The following is an 18,600-nucleotide window of genomic DNA, read 5'->3' on the forward strand; positions in this document are numbered from 1 at the left end:
CTCGACGGGTCAAAGAGCTGACTCGACGAGTCGGCTAGGGTTTTCCCCGATGAGTCTGAACATCGGTAACTCAGCGAGTTGACGAGACAACTCGACGAGTTGAGTTGGGTTTTCGCGAGGTTCTGAAGGAACAAGGGGGACTCGGCGAGTCACATAGATGCACTCGGCGAGTCGGGTCAACATGGACAGTTGACTCGACATGTACAGTTGACTCGAGTGTTGACTTTTGTTGACTTTAGGGTTGGTCAAGGCAGGGAGTGTGAGGACCGTGGAGGGGTAAAATGGTCTTTTACCCATTCAATGAGTTTGAGAGGGAGATTAACCTAGTTTATTTCGAGTCGTGATTTAAGTGTTGATTAGATATTATTATCTTATGTGTTAGGCGGAGGCTAGTTCGAGATTCGTGTACGCGATCATTACTTACTTGATTACGAGGTGAGTCTTCTCACTATACTTACCTAGAGGGGTAACCTTTGTGTGACCGGAGGGTCTTATGTGCTTATATTGAGTATTATGATATCCTGCATTATGTCTATGTGATTTATGCCGTGCATTATTCTGAGCTTACTGAGTTAGGACCGGAGGGTCCACCCGTGTTGTAGGACCGAAGAGTCCTACTGAGACACATTGACCGGAGGGTCTTATTTTGAGCATAGCCATGAGAGGATAATGAGATATGTGTGGTATTTTGGGGAACTCACTAAGCCTCGTGCTTACCGTGTTATGTTTTATGTGTTTCAGGTACCTCTCAGAATCACGGGAAGGCACCGGCTTGATTGTACACACACACGAGTCGGAGATATGTTTTTGAGGATCCTGAATTTGTGTTATAAAAAGTTTTGGGACATGTGTTTTGATAACTTGATGTTTGTGGGATTTTTGTGATTTTTTGGGAATGAAATATTTTTTTTTAATTTTATGAAAAAAAAATTGTTTGAAAATTTACGGCGTTACACCTCTCATCTTCTTTTGGTATGTTTTTGGTGGTTTTAGAGTGAAGTGTACGTTCTTGAAAGATTGGTCATTAAAGATTTACATCTAAAGAGGTCAGCCCTCATACACCACCGGGACCCTTGAAAGTCATAAAGATATAAGCTTCATTTTCTTCATTCATAGATCTAGGAATTGGTGGTGTTCTCTTTACTCCGTGCATGAGGAAAAGTAAGTTTTTGGGCATTTTATGAATTAGGGGTTTAGATCTTTATTATTTGGAGCATCTCAATGGATAAAATTGAAAATATTATCCATTAAGACACTAGTCGGAACCACATCAAGAGATTTTACATCTACAGTCCGACCATACGTGCTAAAAAAAGTTGAGCCAACAAGCTGCTTCTCTTTATGAAAATACCAAAGAAACAAAATAGTTAAGTACATTTTTGGTGTGTTCTATGTGTGCACCTACGAATGCACATTGTGATTATTGGCCAACGATGGCAAGATAAAAGATGACATGTTTTTCATCACGATTAGAAATCTTGAATCCATGAATATTAATCATGATTGGGAGTTGGTGGTAACATATTAAAGACTGTTAGGATGCGAAATTTTAATGATAAAAATTATTTGGACGTGCATTTTGGAAGTTATTATGCGATGTTCATTAATCGGAATCAGAGAATTGCTGATATTAAAATATAGTTTAAATAAGAGTTTCACGAGATAAATAATGAAATGGTGGACTTAGACATGTTAGATTTAATTGGATAAAGGGACACATCTTAGTATTTTGTACATCCGTTATTCTTGTTATAGTCTTAGGGCCTAAATTTTTTATATCTTAGAGGCTCCGAAATATTTTTTTCCGAGCGTGTCCCTGATGGTGGAAAATTTTTAATTAGAAGCCCGTGTCTCATGTGTTGACTAATTGTCATTTTCAGTTTCTTATCTTAGGAACATGTTTTTTTTCCTGTTTTGTAGGCATTGTTATCGTATTTATGCATCCTAGTTTTTAATCCGTTTCGTTGGTTGGTTCTACACTTGTTTAATGCGACCAGGTGTTTGATATTATTTTAGATGTCAGATAAGCCGACACTTATGAGCCATATTTGTCTCAATACAGAAACTTTGGGAAATCACATATTTCTTTTACGGTTACAAACAACCCAAAGTGTAGTGGGTTTCAGTTGTTGAAGTGATACATTCTTACAAAGCCCGATCCAGATAGATCAGTAACCAACATAGCCAGGGAGAGGTGTTACAAGAGGAGCTCTCATGATTAAGATGTAGAGAGAATGTTCATATTGAAAAGACGAGAAAGGAAAAAATGTGTCACGGAGTCACTTGGTCAACACGTTCTTCCTTATTTAGAAAAAAAATCTACACCTTGAACAAATCGTCAATTTTGAAAGCACCGCTTTGTAACATATCGTCTTTAATTTTTATTTTCAGATTTAAGTTATCTTAATATAATGAAAGAACCAATAAAAAAAAGTAGATGTTGAAACTAGCATAAAAAATGTATGTATATGAAATGTAGGCATTTTTATGTGAAAATGTAGGTATTTATATGTAAAAATTTATGTTTAAGTGCATTTGTATGTGTGTATATTGTATGTTATGATAAAATATGTTATTATTGGATGTATATGTATGTTATGATAGGAAGTTATAATTGAAAAAAGAATGTTATAAATTACAATGTCTTTTTAAAGTATTATAATAGAAAAATAAAAACAAAAATAAGTAGATATTAAAAATCAAAATATGAAAAAAAAGATGATATAAATAACAAATATATAATATCATTTAAAGTACAATGCTATAATAAAAATAAAAATAAAAAATTAAGACGCTAAATCTATTAAGTTATAATTTACTCAAAATAGAAAAATAAAAACAAATTTAAGTTGAGATTAAAAATCAAAATATGGAAAAAAAAAGATGATATAAATAACAAATATATAATATCGTTTAAAGTACAATGTTATAAGAAAAAATAAAAATTAAGACGCTAAATATACTAAGTTATAATTTACTCAAAATAGAAAAATAAAAACAAAAATAAGTTGAGATTAAAAATCAAAATATGGAAAAAAAAAGATGATATAAATAACAAAAATATAATATCATTTAAGGTACAATGCTATAATAAAAAATAAATATGAAAAATTAAGACGCTAAATCTATTAAGTTATAATTTACTCAAAATAGAAAAATAAAAACAAAATTAAGTTGAGATTAAAAATCAAAATATGGAAAAAAAAAAAAAGATGATATAAATAACAAATATATAATATCGTTTGAACTACAATGTTATAAGAAAAAATAAAAATGAAAAATTAAGACGCTAAATCTACTAAGTTATAATTTACTCAAAATAGAAAAATAAAAACAAAAATAAGTTGAGATTAAAAATCAAAATATGGAAAAAAAAATGATATAAATAACAAATATATAATATCGTTGAAAGTACAATGCCATAATAAAAAATAAAAATCAAAATTAAGACGCTAAAGTACAATGCTATAATAAAAAAGTAAGTTTTTTTTAGTTTAAGTCTCTTCTTTTTAATACATCAAAAGCATAGAAATGTCCGCCCGAAATTGATTTATAAATTAATTTCGGGTTGTTGGGTACACGAAGGGGGCATGTGAGAGGCATTAGGCCTAAACCTTCTTCAGCTGCGGGTACAAGTGTTCCATCCAATGTCAGTCACAGTCACAAGCACCGCAACTAACACAAGTACTTGTTAAATTCTTAAAGAATTTAGTAGCTTTTTTATATTGTTAAGAACTTAATGTATTTGTAGTAATTTTTGGGAGCTCGGTAGTTTGTTATATTGTTAAAGACTTAATTGATTTGGTCGTTTAATAGTTTGTTAAATTGTTAACGATTTAATTCATTTTGTGCTTTGATGGTTTGATAGTTTGTTAAATTGTTAATGACTTAATGTGTTTGCGACTTAATTGTAGGATGTTGATGTGAATGCTTTTCTTCAAAACCCGACATTTGTGACGGCCATTGGAGACATTATCCGCTCGTTTAAAAATCAAATCAACAACGAGGAAAACAACAATGGGGAAGACGAAGACACATAGTAATTCTTGTTTTATGTTATGGATGATGTTTATTTGGGATTTACTAGATGGTTTATGGATGATATATTAGATGTTTATTTGGGATTTATTAGATATATGTAATATGGTATATTTGATGTTTTATGTAGTGTGGTATGTATTTATTTGTGTATTTTTATCAAATTTGCATTTTATAATACATATAAACTAATATTATAAAAAATATGTTTTTTTCGAAAAAAAAAAAAAAAAAAAAAAAAAAACCTTAGCAGCGACACCTTTAGGGACGACATGGACCAATTGCGATGACGCATAACTCCGGGAAGCTTTGCCGGAAAAACTCCGTCCGGTGGCCGGAAAGTCAATAGAGACGACATCAATAGCGACGACTTACGAGTATTAGAGACGACAGGTATTAGCGACGACAAACGAGTATTAGCTACGAGGTAATAGCGACGACCCGTTAGAGACGACATGTCGTCGCTAATACCTTTAGCGACAACAAGTGGCATCAATTGCGACGATTTTTGTCGCCGGTAAAGGTTACATTTTTTGTTGTGCCATTCCTAAAAGGCCCGATCCAGATAGAGTAACCAACATAGCAAGGGAGAGGTGCTACAAGAGAAGCTCTCATGATTAATATGTAGAGAGAAAGTTCATATTAAAAAGAATGGGAAAGGAAAAATGTGACTCGGAGTCCCTTGGTCAACACGTTCTTCCATAAACAAAATTCTACACCTTGAACAAATCGTCAATTTTGAAAGAACCGCTTTGTAACATATCGTCTTTAATTTTTATTTTCATATTTAGTTTATCTGAAAATAATGAAAGAACCAATAAAAAAGTAGATGTTGAAACTAGGATAGTGGTAGGGGCCGCGCGAACGCAGGCCCCACTGGCACAAATTATGACATAGGTTCGACCAACTTGGGCCGACTTTAGACGGGCACCTCTCTGTAATGTGCAATGGAGATCACCAACCTAGGTCATGGACCTTCTTGATCGCCCATAGACCCTATCCAGGTAAGTGAGTTTTCCATTATCCTGCCCTCACCTTTTATGCAACAATCCCGCTTTTGTTTTCTTTCTTCAGCCTCCAATGTGGGAGCAGGTTCCATTTGTTCCCCTATCCTCTGGGCAAAACACATAGCCATATGTTTTGATAACTTGATGTTTGTGGGAATTTTGTTATTTTTTGGGAATGAGATAATTGTTTTATTTTTATGAAAAAAATTTGTTTAAAAATTTACGGCGTTACACCTCTCATCCACTTTTGGTGTGTTTTGGGTGGTTTTAGAGTGAAGTGAATGTTCTTGAAAGATTGGTCATTGAAGATTTACATCTAAAGAGATCAACCCTCATACACCACCTGGACCCTTGAAAGTCATAAAGATCTAAGCTTCATTTTCTTCATTCATAGATCTAGGAATTGGTGGTGTTCTCTTTACTCCGTGCATGAGGAAAAGTGAGTTTTGGGGCATTTTATGAATTAGGGGTTTAGATATTTATTATTTGGAGCATCTTAATGGATAAAATTGAAAATTTTATCCATTAAGACACTAGTTGGAACCACATCATAGATTTTACATCTACAGTCCGACCATACGTGCTAAAAAATGTTGAGCCAACAAGCTGCTTCTCTCTATGAAAATACCAAAGACACAAAATAGTTAAGTACATTTTTGGTGTGTTCTATGTGTTCACCTACGAATGCACATTGTGATTATTGGCCAACGATGGCAAGATAAAAGTTGACATGTTTTTCATCAGGATTAGAAATCTTGAATCCATGAATATTAATCATGATTGGGAGTTGGTGCTAACATAATAAAGAGTGTTAGGATGCGAAATTTTAATGATAAAAATTATTTGGATGTGCATTATGAAATTTATTATGCGATGTTCATTAATCGGAATCAGAGAATTGTTGATAATAAAATATAGTTTAAATAAGAGTTTCACAAGATAAATAATGTAATGGTGGACTTAGACATGTTAGATTTAATTGGATAAAGGGACACATTTTATTATTTTGTACATCCGTTTAGGGGTGAGCAAAAACCGAACCGTTAAAATATAAACAGCAAAAACCGCAATAAACCGCCACCGAAAAATCGAAACCGACGCAAAAGCCGATGGTGCGGATTTTATTTTTTTGAAAAACCGAATTTATTGGTGCGGTGCGGTTTTTATCTAGAAACCGGACCACCAAAACCGAACCGCACCGCATGCTTATTAACAATAAAATAAATCACTAATATATATTATACAGTTATACATATTATTTAAAAAACTAATAAATTATAATTTATACATATATTATATATTGAACTTGAAGGTAATTAATAATTAGGTATTAGGTTTCATATCTGAGTTTGTCACTTTGTGTTTGTGACTTAATGATTATGTGTAAAGTGTAAACACTATATGGGGTACAACTTGCAAGCTTGTAACTTCTAAGCACAAATTGAATAAAAAATGAGGTCGTGAATATGGGTTGCAAATGAAGTGATCAGGTAAACAACATAAAAAAACTCAAAATTACAGCTTCTAAATGTGAGGAAACGAAATGACACCATGTCATACAATCATAAATTTTCACATGAACACCACGGTTAAAAAAATCATACCGTTGAACATAAAACACCGCACCATATGTTTGACTCGGTTTCAAACCGACACCGAACCGGTACAAACCGAAACCGCACTCAAAAACCGCAAAACCGAACCATTGAAAAACCGCACCCAACGGTTTCAACAATTCAAAAACCGCACCTTGCGGTTTGCGGTTCGGTTTGGCCCTAAAACCGCATCATGCTCACCCCTACATCCGTTAGTCTTGTTAGTCTTAGGGCCTAAACTTTTTATATTTTAGAGGCTCATACTTTTTCCGAGCGTGTCCCTGATGGTGGAAAAATGTTAATTAGAAACTCGTATCCATGTGTTGACTAATTGTCATTTACAGTTTCTTATCTTGGAACGTTTTTTTTTTCAATTTTGTAGGTATTGTTATCGTATTTATGCATCCTAGTTTTTAATCCGTTTCGTTGGTTGGTTCTACACTTGTTTTATGTGACCAAGTGTTTGATATTATTTTAGACGTCGGATAAGCCGACACTTATGAGCCACATTTGTCTCTATACAGAAAGCTTTGGGAAATCACATATTTCTTTTACGGTTACAAACAACCCAAAGTGTAGTGGATTTCAGTTGTTGAAGTGTTACCTTGTATTTTACGATTTCCCCATTCTTACAAAGCCCGGTCCAGATAGATCAGTAACCAACGTAGCCAGGGAGAGGTGTTACAAGAGGAGCTCTCATGATTAAGATGTAGAGAGAAAGTTCATATTGAAAAGACGAGAAAGGAAAAATGTGACACGGAGTCACTTGGTCAACACGTTCTTCCTTATTTAGAAAAAAAAAATCTACACCTTTAACAAATCGTCAATTTTGAAAGCACTGCTTTGTAACATATCCTCTTTAAATTTTATTTTCAGATTTAAGTTATCTGAAAATAATAAAAGAACCAATAAAATAAAAAAAGTAGATGTTAAAACTAGGATATTGGTAGGGGCCGCGCGAACGCAGGCCCCCACTGGCACAAATTATGACATAGGTTCGACCAACTTGGGCCGACCTTAGACAGGCACCTCTCCGTAATGTGCAATGGAGATCACCAACCTAGGCCATGGACCTTCTTGATCGCCCATAGACCCTGTCCAGGTAAGTGAGTTTTCCATTCTCCTGCCCTCACCTTTTATGCAACAATCCAGCTTCTGTTTTCTTTCTTCAGCCTCCAATGTGGGATCAGGTTCACATCACATGAGACATATTATAGTGTTCCATTAGTTCCCCTATCCTCTGGGCAAATTAAAGCGCACAGCCAATTAAGTGGCAGTTATATAATTGCATTATTTCAAGTGTGTCTGGGCCTGTTAGATCAATACGGTCTCTCCCTCTCAAAAGAATTGTAATCTTTGATTGTGGTAAATGGGAGAAGTCCATTCCAAAAATGAAGATTAAGACAAAGTTGATGCATGCTTCTGAATTACAATGTTTTCTTAATTTGGATAAAAAAAAACTTGTCATAATTAAATTCCACATAATATGCTTATTTGTTCTGTAGTATTACCGATGTCAATTTATAGATGAAGTGTAACCATTTTGTAACAGGAACAGTGCGATCAGGAAACGTTGAGAAAACTGATCACCATCTTATTACTAATTGAGCAGGATCTGTTATACTATATATGCCTTCCGAACACAGGAAAAGCTTGCTTCCTATCTCATGAAAACGACTTAATTAAAGGCCAATATATAAGTTTTAAACTTACATTGGAGCTACGGGTGTGCCAAGCCAAGGCTAAACACTTCCGACCTCTTCTTTGGAATGTTGGATCCTGGTTCGAATAAATTGATAGCATTATTAGCCATAACAAGGTAACAAGTAAAGTCTATTAAAGTAGTTTTGGACTAGGATTGGAGGGGTGCGCCACGCCCAGGCTGTAGTGCAACGCTAAGGCGACACTCGAGAGACCCAGCAGCAAGCTACTGTGATGGACTCTCCCCCATAAAAAATAAGATTAATATCGAGTAGGCCGATGGCCTACATATCAGATATTAAACTGATAAGAACAGATACTACACTTGATCTTAGCCAAAAGGCCGAGAAAGGTATGCTTTTCGTTTTCTTGGGGCTTGCTTTCTATATCCACTGCCATCTTGTATGTAATCTTCTCTCACCCGATGTGGGAGGGAACCTTCACTTCTGTGTTGACTGATTTAGTCTCCTGTATAATTCCCAAATATTAATTGGTCATAAATACTATTACTATCCATATTTAAATACAAAAAAAATCACCATACAAACAAATATTATTGTCATAATTACTAACGACTTTTTTTTAATTACATGAAAATATTACTCTTTGGCCATCTAATCTAATTAAGAGGATTAGGATATAAAAGCTTTTGACAAACTAAGAATTTTTAGGGCTTCCCAGTCAAAGGAAACCCTTCCAGAAATTCTCGATGGCCAAGGGAGACCCAAGGCCAAAGAGGGGGTTTGGAAATAGTTTTCAACCAGCAATTGACGCGCCTCGGTTAATACCTCATTAGCTGCGTCATTGCCCCAAGCGCAAAGATGCTTGTAATGCTCGTCCACCTCACCTTTTATTCCTCCCTCTCTTTCAACACCTTCTACTTTCCTACCGATGTGGGACTAACAAAACTCTTTAATTTCTCCCTCTACACAAACGCATCATCATATACCTACCTCATCAAAGTGTAACTCCTTTATTTTCAGTTTAAGTTTATAATTGAATCACATGCAATAAATATATTATTCTTTAATGACAAGTTGTTATTTTTCGTTTGTTTTTTATTGCCGGTGGGTAACTAATTCAGAATTAATTGACAACTTTATTTATTTATTTATGCTTCACAACGTTCTTGTTTTGTGAACAGCTTTTTACTATTTTTTATATATATCTCTATTGACTTTGATTTTAAGGGAGACGACCACACAGGCTCTCCTTTTTTCTAGTTATGTCGCGCGGACCATTCATTTTTAGCCTCTGGAGTGTTCTTTCTTCAGATGCCCTCCATTGTGACACCAAGATCCAATACCAGCACACTCTCACATTCGAGATGTAAACCCAGCTTGAGCTAAGTAACAAAAAACCATATGTTGCCCAGCCACCCCAATCATTTAAAGGAGTCCCTGCAATGGGAGCCCATCCATTGAGAAGCGGAGTCCTATATTGTTGGTGTTGGGATTAGAACCCACGCATCATCCCTCGCTCGTTTGTATTATGCGATTTACCTCTCATGTGATGGTCGTGGGTCATGTGTTGTGGGGGAACTATGGAATATAAGACTTGGACACTGTAATATCTCATTTCGGGTGTCAAATATAGAGAAAATTCTTTTGTTTGTTGTGTCTGCTTCGCTTTTGTGGGAACTATGGAATTTAAGAAACGACATTGTCGATGAATCTTTTAAAAATGGCGTGTGGAGAACTGAAGACTCTTTTTTCAAAACAGTACTGTGAAAGCGTTTTATTGGATTTCGGTTAGGAGTAGTAAAATTACTTTGGATTGTTGTACTTGGTTAAACTCATCTAGCTCGAATATGTAACTTGTTGTAATGGCATGTGTTTCCTCGCTAGCATGTGCCTAACTTGGGCTTGCTTTTTCTTAATATATGTCGTTTAAAAAGAAATATACATAATAGTATCATCCCTCCTCAAAGTTATTATGATTTACGTTTTTATATAATTTTTTTGGAAATAAGAGTAGAGAAGCATCCCTGGTGATAAAAGCTTTAATAAATACATAAGTATCTTAGCGGATGGAGGAGGTGGGAGATAGACAAACTATATTTCTAGTGATAGATTTTCGATAGAAACTGCCGGTCAATATTACGGTGCTTGTTGTGTTCATAAAACATGTCTTATAGGAAATATGGGTAACGCATCTATTATGACACCCGATCACATTTGGTGATGAAATGCATACCCATATCTTATACAAGCCGATGGAGACACACAATTTCTTAAATAGTAAAAGTAACATTACGATATTCATAATACTATATCCGGTAATGATAGATTATTTCTTGCTAAATGATGAGATAAAAGATTTTAATATCCAGAAAATTACGATTTTACACTAGTACAAAACGGACCTGTGGTCACTGGTTTTTAAAAAAGGGTGGTCAGGGTTTTGGGAATTTGCATCACTAAACTAAAGATCATTAATCAAATTTCAGTAATGTTTTAGCCCACATGTTAACTAAAATCCGTCACCATTGCAAACTATTTTCACACATTTTGTTATTGGTTTACATAAAAATTGTGACAAATATTAGCCAATAATCACGGTAGATTATTGTGACCAAAAGTATTTTATTATGATATTTACAAAAACATGTGATTATAATTGTTTTATGATAACGATTTAATTTCATATATATGTCTAAAATTAATGATTTTGAATATTAAAGAATAACAACATTTGACTGTAAATATTTTATTATGACATTTAAAAAAAATGAAACTTGTAATTAAAAGTATGTTACAGTTACATTTTATTTTTTATTTGTATCTAAATATAAAAAATGGTAACCATAAAAGAAAAAAAAAAGACATGTGACTATAAGTTTTTGTATGGTAACCATAAAAGAAAAAAACAAGACATGCGATTAGAAGCATTAGTATGGTGACAGTGTTGTAAAGTGAAACCAGTATTGAGAGGGAGTATAATTTTTTTCCTTCATCTATAAAATTTCAATTTTCCCTCTTTACTAAAATTTTATTATTTTTTCCCTCTTTACCAAAAATTAGATATTTTTATTTCCCCCTGTCTCTAAGAAATATTAGACCTAATCCTCATTCTCTCTTTTTCTCTAGCCGTCATCTCCAAAATACTTGGATTCGCTACTTTCTTTCTCATACCCAATGACATACACCATAGCCCGTATCGGAACTGCTACACTACACAGTCGACGTTGGTCATCAATGTACATGTTGACACCATCGTCCTACCCTTAAGCGATCATTAATTTTGTGTTCATCTTCACCCTTTAACCACATAAACGAAGCAATCGGTTATGTCGTCGTTCCTTCTCCTCCGAAATCCCTCCGACATCAGACCTTATGATGGGTTTTACATGTATTAACGCATATAAATCCTTAACACTTAAGGGTACATGCAACCTATTAGATCTATGTTATAACACTATTAAGTAACATTCTATTGAACATCAAGAAACCTATGAACCCTCGGTATTTTCGAAATTGAAAAACAAGTTATAAATTACATACCTTTTTTATTTTTGTAGTAAACTATCAAAAATCCTTTCTTCTTTGATTTGGAAGCTAGAACCACAAGTGCCGTGTCTCTAATGGTTCACACTCAAACCCTAGCAACCAAGGAAACTTGAAGATAAAGGATATAAGAGATAAAATATCGTCTAGCTCCGCCTGAGATGCAAGAGTTGTCTACGTAGCTTCAGGAGCTGCTAGACCGGGGATTCATTCGTCCGAGCGGTTCCCTGTGGGGAGCACCGATCTTGTTCGTGAAAAAGAAGGATGGGTCACACATGATGTGTATTGATTATTGAGAGATGAGCAGGCTGACGGTGAAGAACCGTTATCCGCTTATGAGGATTGATGATTTATTCGATCAGCTTCAGGGTGCATCTTGGTTTTCCAAGATTGATCTTCGGTCAGGGTATCATCAGATGAGAATCAGAGATGAAGACATACCGAAGACGACGTTTAGAACTCTTTATGGTTATTACAAGTTTGTGGTGATGCCATTTGGGCTCACCGATGCTCCAGCCAGTAACGAATCCATAATCTAAACTAGCATGTGTCCAACTTAAATATTATTGTAACACCCAAAATTTTCAAGCCAATTTAAACTTTTAAAAACATTTCAAACCATTAAAATCCTTACAACTTTGTTTTCAAAATATATAATATCAGAGTTTTCCCATAAACATAAACAAATCATGAGGAGTTGTACGATCACGCCTTCGTCTTGCCGCGATCCCCTGATGTACATGAAACAATAAACTACAACTGTAAGCCCGAGAGCTTAGTGAGTTACCCCCAGAATACCAACGCCATACATATATATCCATATCATATAAACATATAAGCAAACAATACATCATGCGTAATGAGCCATCAGCCTGACTGGACCGAATCCCGGTCCTCAGCCTATCTGGACCGCTCTCCGAGCCCTCGGCACGTCTGGACCGCCCTCCTCGGGGCCTACAGCCTATTGACCGCTCGCTGGGCCTTCGGCCTGACCAAATTTGCCCGACCCGGGCCTGCAGTCTACCCGGTCCTCCCAGGGTGTCTTGGCCTACTGCACACTGCAGGACCTGCCTCAACCCTTTCCCCAAACCAACAAACATGTGCACATACATATAAACAAGTAAACATGCAGATCTAACAGATCACTAACATGGCAACCATCCTATAACCAGGATACCGATCTAACCGATCTCTAGCATAGCAACCATCCTAAACCAGGATGAAATCTAACATAGCAACCATCCTAAACCATGATGAAATCTAGCATAACAATAACATAGCAACCATCCTAAACCAGGATGTAATCTAACATGGCAACCATTCTAAACCAGGATGAAATCTAGCATAGCAATAACATAGCAACCATCCTAAACCAGGATGTAATCTAACATGGCAACCATCCCTAACCAGGATGAAATATAGCATAGCAATAACATAGCAACCATCCTAAACCAGTATGTAATCTACCATGGCAACCATCCTAAACCAGGATGAAATCTAGCATAGCAATAACATAGCAACCATCCTAAACCAGGATGTAAATCATGAAGGGCCGGCCTTGGTGCCGTAGACCCTGTTGATATAGTGAGGAGAACTCGCCTCACAATGTCGCACTGAAGTGATAGGCTCAAACTCTCGAATCACCAACACGAACTCCACCACCTATAGTCACCATAAAACCCCTTTCCATAAATTTCCAAATTACCAAAATACCCCCAGAGGTCAACTGGTCAACCCTTGGTCAAAGTCAAAGTCAACAGTCAAGGTCAACAGTCCATGCTGACCCGGCTCGTCGAGTGCAGTTCACCGACTCGTCGAGTCCTTCCTGAACTCGAGAAGTCGTGAAATCCTTGGTTGACTCGTCGAGTTTTCCCGTAACTCGTCGAGTTCATACGTGTCCAAAGGTTTGGGAAAACCCTAGCCGACTCACCGAGTCAGTCGACTGACTCGCCGAGCCCAAGGCAATCTTCATCGGACTCGCCGAGTTGTTCATCAACTCGACGAGTTCATGACCATCTTCATATGACTCGCCGGGTTGACTATGCAACTCGTCGAGTCCTTGCAGACCTTCATCCATGCAGACACTTTTTAAGCCATGCCAAGGTTCCAGATTACAGATCCAAGCTTCTAAGGCATGTTTATCACGTAAAGTTGCAAACTTTACACGCATGCAAGGCCCTAAAGGCTCTAAATGACCAATCTAAGCTTCTAATGGAGCTTTACACCTTAGGAGAGTCTCATCCTTGCAAGAGCTGGAAACTTTAAGGACTTAGGACTCAAAAGAGGTTCAGATCTGAAGTTTCAACTTCAGATCTAGCTCCCATACCAAAATCCCTTCATGAATAACTAAAGAAATCCCTAGCCTCCACATATGAATGATTCTAGAAGAAAAGAGGTCAAGGTAACAGCTTATTACCTCCAAGGCGTGCCCAAACTGAAGTAGACTCTGGATCCACACGAAATCCTTGATGCTAGCCTCTTGATCTATAGGTTTCCTTCACAAAAATCACTTCTCAAAGCTCCAAAACACTCTACAAGCTCACACTCACGAAAATTAGGGTTTATGGCTCTCAAGGGGTGATAGAGGACAGTGGGAGGCACTGATGGTCCAATATATAGGGTGCAAAAACCTTGAAACTTAGGGTTTCCACTGCCAGCTCCTACTCGTCGATTCCCCCACGCCGACTCGACGAGTCACTCATTAAATGACGTGTCCCGGCCTGCTTCTACTCGACGAGTCACAGCGTCGACTCGTCGAGTAAACCTTAAAACGTGAAATCTAAATGGAAAATAATGATACCTGACGGTTGGGATGTTACAATTCTCCCCCACTTAAATTTGATTTCGTCCTCGAAATCGTTTATTATCATTGCTTACACACCAAACAACTTGAGCTACTTTGCTACAATCCCGAGCATAACTCTAGCCTCTCCAAGGCAACCATATCCAACCCTCGCAGGGTTCTAAAACCAAGAAAATAAACAAATCCCTTACAATATGATCACAATTACTCGATCTGAAATCTGGAGTCTCGAGATGGTCTGGCTTCCTAACAGACCTCCAACACTGGAGCATTGCCGAGTTCATTGCACTTATCCTCCAACTAGCTACTCAACTGCTAATAACCTTGGGTTCCCACCAGAAAGCATAACCACTAATGTGACAACCGTCAAATTTTGGTCTTGTCAAAGTCAAATAAAGTCAATAAGTCAAACCGGTCAACCCTACTAACACTTGTATACTAGGGTTCACCTTATGTAATTACTGTACAACTCACTATTTTAATAAGAAATCATCACATGAAAAGTTGTATTTTTAGATTTCTTGAACCCTAAGCGGGGTAAGTGAGGTAGCAAAGCGATAAAACACTATTACATACCCTTCGGAGGTGTGTAAGACTCTTAATCATGGCTTAACGGGGTTTGTGGACCTTGTGTTTCAAAGCCAAACACTCAAAAAGGTCACAAAAGAAATCTCGCCCAATCTCTTTCACTTTATCTCTCCCTATCTAAAATCTCTCCAAGTATGTCAAATCTCTCCCAAATCTCTCTAAGTATGCCAAATCTCTCCAAGTATGTCAAATCTCTCCCAAATCTCTCTAAGTATGCCAAATCTCTCCAAGTATGTCAAATCTCTCCCAAATCTATCTAAGTATGCCAAATCTCTCCAAGTATGTCAAATCTCTCCCAAATCTCTCCAAGTATGTCAAATCTCTCCCAAATCTCTCTCAACTGTTTATAATCACTCGGGGCATCCCGACCCTCGAATTTGACGAAAACAGCTCGAAAACGGAAGTTTACGCGAAAAACAGCCTTAAGGAGCTGAAACTCCTCTTAGGAACCGAAACTCCTCTTAGGAGCCGAACCTCCTGAGAACCGAAACCCTCTCAACCGAAATGGACCGAGCGCTCGGTCTATTTCGGTCCCCTGATCATGCTGAACCGAGACTGACTTTCGGCTCTCCTTCTCACCTTCGGTCCGAGGACCTGACCTTCGGTCCGAGGACTTGACCTTCGGTTCCGAGATGCGAGCCTGGACCGAACCTCGCAGATAGCCACCGAGACCGAGCCTCGCCTTGTGTTCCTTCTCTTCGCACATTCGGTTCCTCTCCAGCGACCGAACCCTCCTCTCGGCTCTCACCTACTTTCGGTTCTAAGCATCAGGAACCGAACCTCCGGCCCAGACTTCGGATTTTCGCCTATTTTTCCCGGTTTTTGACCATTTTCACGTATTAAGCCCGTTTTTCGTGATTTCAACGCGGGATTTTCTCCAAAAATCATATTTTAACATATAAGACCCTAAATATTCATAATTTAAACATATTTTTATGGAAATCTGTATTTAAGAATAAAATCTAGTGGGTGAAGGTGGAGTGTTGACTTTACTTTAGTGTATGACACAAGCAACCACCCCATACCCACTCCAGGGACCAACCATTGTCCTTCCACCATACCTGGTCATTCAAGAGTACTTTCCCCACCATTTGACCAGCCACACTCTTGGTCAAAGGCTGAAAACTCTTATCTCTCCTCACCATTCTCTCATTTCTCTCATTTTTCCCCCAAAAGACAAACACCATTCTCTCTCTAAATTTCGAGATTCAAGGCCATTCTCCAAGCTTTTCTTCTACTATTGGTAAGTATTATCATCCTCCACAACATTATTTCACTTCTTTCTACTCAAATCATGGATATCTTACATAAATATCATCACATTCATGTTAGATCTTCGAACCTTCAAGGCATCTTCTTAGTGTTCTTGAGTAGAACACTTCTTTACTTCAACATCCATCCACTAAGAACACACAAGGTGAGTTCATACCCCTATCTTTTCATGTTTTTCTTAAGTTTTAAGGGGGGGAATACAGGTTAAAACACTAAGAACATAACTAAACTCATTTAACAGCCTTCATCAGAAAAGTTTAACTCCATTCACGGACTGTTTTGGTCAACTTAAACATTTTAGTTTTCAAAACTGTATTAGGTGCAAATAGTTCAGGTTCATACCTTTAAAATGACTACTTGCACATCTCCATACGATTTTTCTACAATTTATGACGATTTTTACAAAACTGTCTATCATTTCAAGAACAAATCCGGACCAGTCTGTGATTAAGGACCTTTTTACACAAGTTGGAGGTCACTAAAAATCATAATAAAATTTATGAACAAACTAGACTCATTTTCCAAACTCTCAGAATTTACAGATTTTGATTTGGATCTTTGATGATTTTTCTATAAAATTTCTAACAACAGAATAGAAATGATAATACTAGAAAAATGCTATCAATTTCATTTGCACCTTGTAACTTGTTGAGCAATGTGTGTATCATTATGTGAATATATGTTTTTACATTATATGTCATTTCGTCTTAGTGTAATGACATACACCAGAAAACAAATGGATTTTACCTTCACAAGTATGGTAATTAGTTTAAGGTTATAAACAAAGTTTACATCCATTTCATACAAACATTTGATAAACTACGGAAGAATAGTTTATATTGCTTTACATTACAAACGATTATAATAAACTATAATAGGTATAGTTTATGTTTCATTACATTTCAAACTCTTTACCAAAGGTTTTCAGTTCACGTAAATCTGTTAATGAATAAATTTGTGAGACATTCGCTTCGTGTTACATCCATGTAACAAAATCAAAAGTCCTGTAAATTGTAACCAGAGTCTCTTGTAGGGAGAACGTGATAGTTGTGTATAGATCTATATTGGGTCTGACAAACCCACACCTGAGCTGCATGCAACAGCTAGACCGGCAGGTCTGTGGTGATAAGTGTCATTTAACTTGCGACGCCTGAAGAACGTCGTATTACGAGGCCGTCTGAGTCATAGTATGGTTATAATAACTCACATGTGGTATTAACAAAACATAAGATTTGCGAGTTTTACTTCTAAATTTAACGAGTTTACGTCGATTTAAACTTGCATAAAATTACTTTAAGTATGGTAAAATACTTGTACACTTCGGTCTTGATTTTTAAGGCTACAATGCATTACATAAGAAAATATGGGATCTTTCTTGAACAAACATCATACTTACAAGAAAAGGATTTTAGCATCGCTTTCAAAAGCTTATGAACTTACCAACTTAATTGTTGACACTCTTTCAAAACTACTTGTATTCTCAGGAAATCAATAAACAGGTAACCAAGTGCTTTTGAGGATGGGACGTAAAGCGTCAAACATTTCATTTTTGTCAACATAATGTAATTGATTTGGAAACATGTAAACGCATACAATGATGTAACTCTTTCAATTATATTATGTTGGTTGTGTTTACTTTGATCACTATTGCAATTTGTTGTTATGATACTATACATGAAGTCCTCCACCCCCGGACGTTTCCGCCATCCTTGGTTTGGGGGTGTGACAACTAATCACACACTGCTACGTAAAACTCTTTTCTTGACAAGAGATTAGGTACTCCTTCAAGAGAAATTCGTCCTGATAACCAATTCCCAGCGATAAAATAAACAACGAGATGTAAACTGGGAGATGAACCCTTTTGGATCAACACGACAGTGTTTCCTTTGGTTCCTGAACCACATACATATCATAACCGGCTCATAAGCCCAAACACTTATACCTGGCCCGATCAGCCTCGGGGTGGAATACCAGGCATGCCCACGACGGGTCCAGTCATCCTCAGGATGGAATACCCTCGATCAATATAGCATTATATACGAAACTCGGGTCTAAACTCATAACTTGAAGTTCAGGGACCTAACCTTGTA

At 36.8% G+C, this 18,600-nt stretch overlaps 3 non-coding genes and 1 pseudogene across 3 annotated transcripts; all 4 read right to left on the minus strand.

Annotated features, from left to right (window-relative positions):
* Window positions 1–4,887: 4,887 nt before the first annotated feature.
* On the minus strand, window positions 4,888–5,050 carry LOC145110644 (U1 spliceosomal RNA). The gene has a single exon (XR_013710008.1). It is a non-coding gene; the product is annotated as a U1 spliceosomal RNA (small nuclear RNA).
* A 2,536-nt stretch (window positions 5,051–7,586) lies between these two features.
* On the minus strand, window positions 7,587–7,750 carry LOC145110610 (U1 spliceosomal RNA). Its single transcript, XR_013709976.1, has one exon. It is a non-coding gene; the product is annotated as a U1 spliceosomal RNA (small nuclear RNA).
* A 751-nt stretch (window positions 7,751–8,501) lies between these two features.
* LOC145109996 (U2 spliceosomal RNA) lies at window positions 8,502–8,697 on the minus strand. Its single transcript, XR_013709389.1, has one exon. It is a non-coding gene; the product is annotated as a U2 spliceosomal RNA (small nuclear RNA).
* Window positions 8,698–9,020: 323 nt separating this feature from the next.
* Window positions 9,021–9,164, minus strand: LOC145110047 (U4 spliceosomal RNA; annotated as a pseudogene).
* Window positions 9,165–18,600: the final 9,436 nt, after the last annotated feature.

This window comes from Lactuca virosa, chromosome 4 (genome assembly GCF_052849685.1).
Source record: "Lactuca virosa cultivar CGN04683 chromosome 4, Lactuca_virosa_CGN04683_v6, whole genome shotgun sequence".
Lineage (NCBI taxonomy): Eukaryota > Viridiplantae > Streptophyta > Magnoliopsida > Asterales > Asteraceae > Lactuca > Lactuca virosa.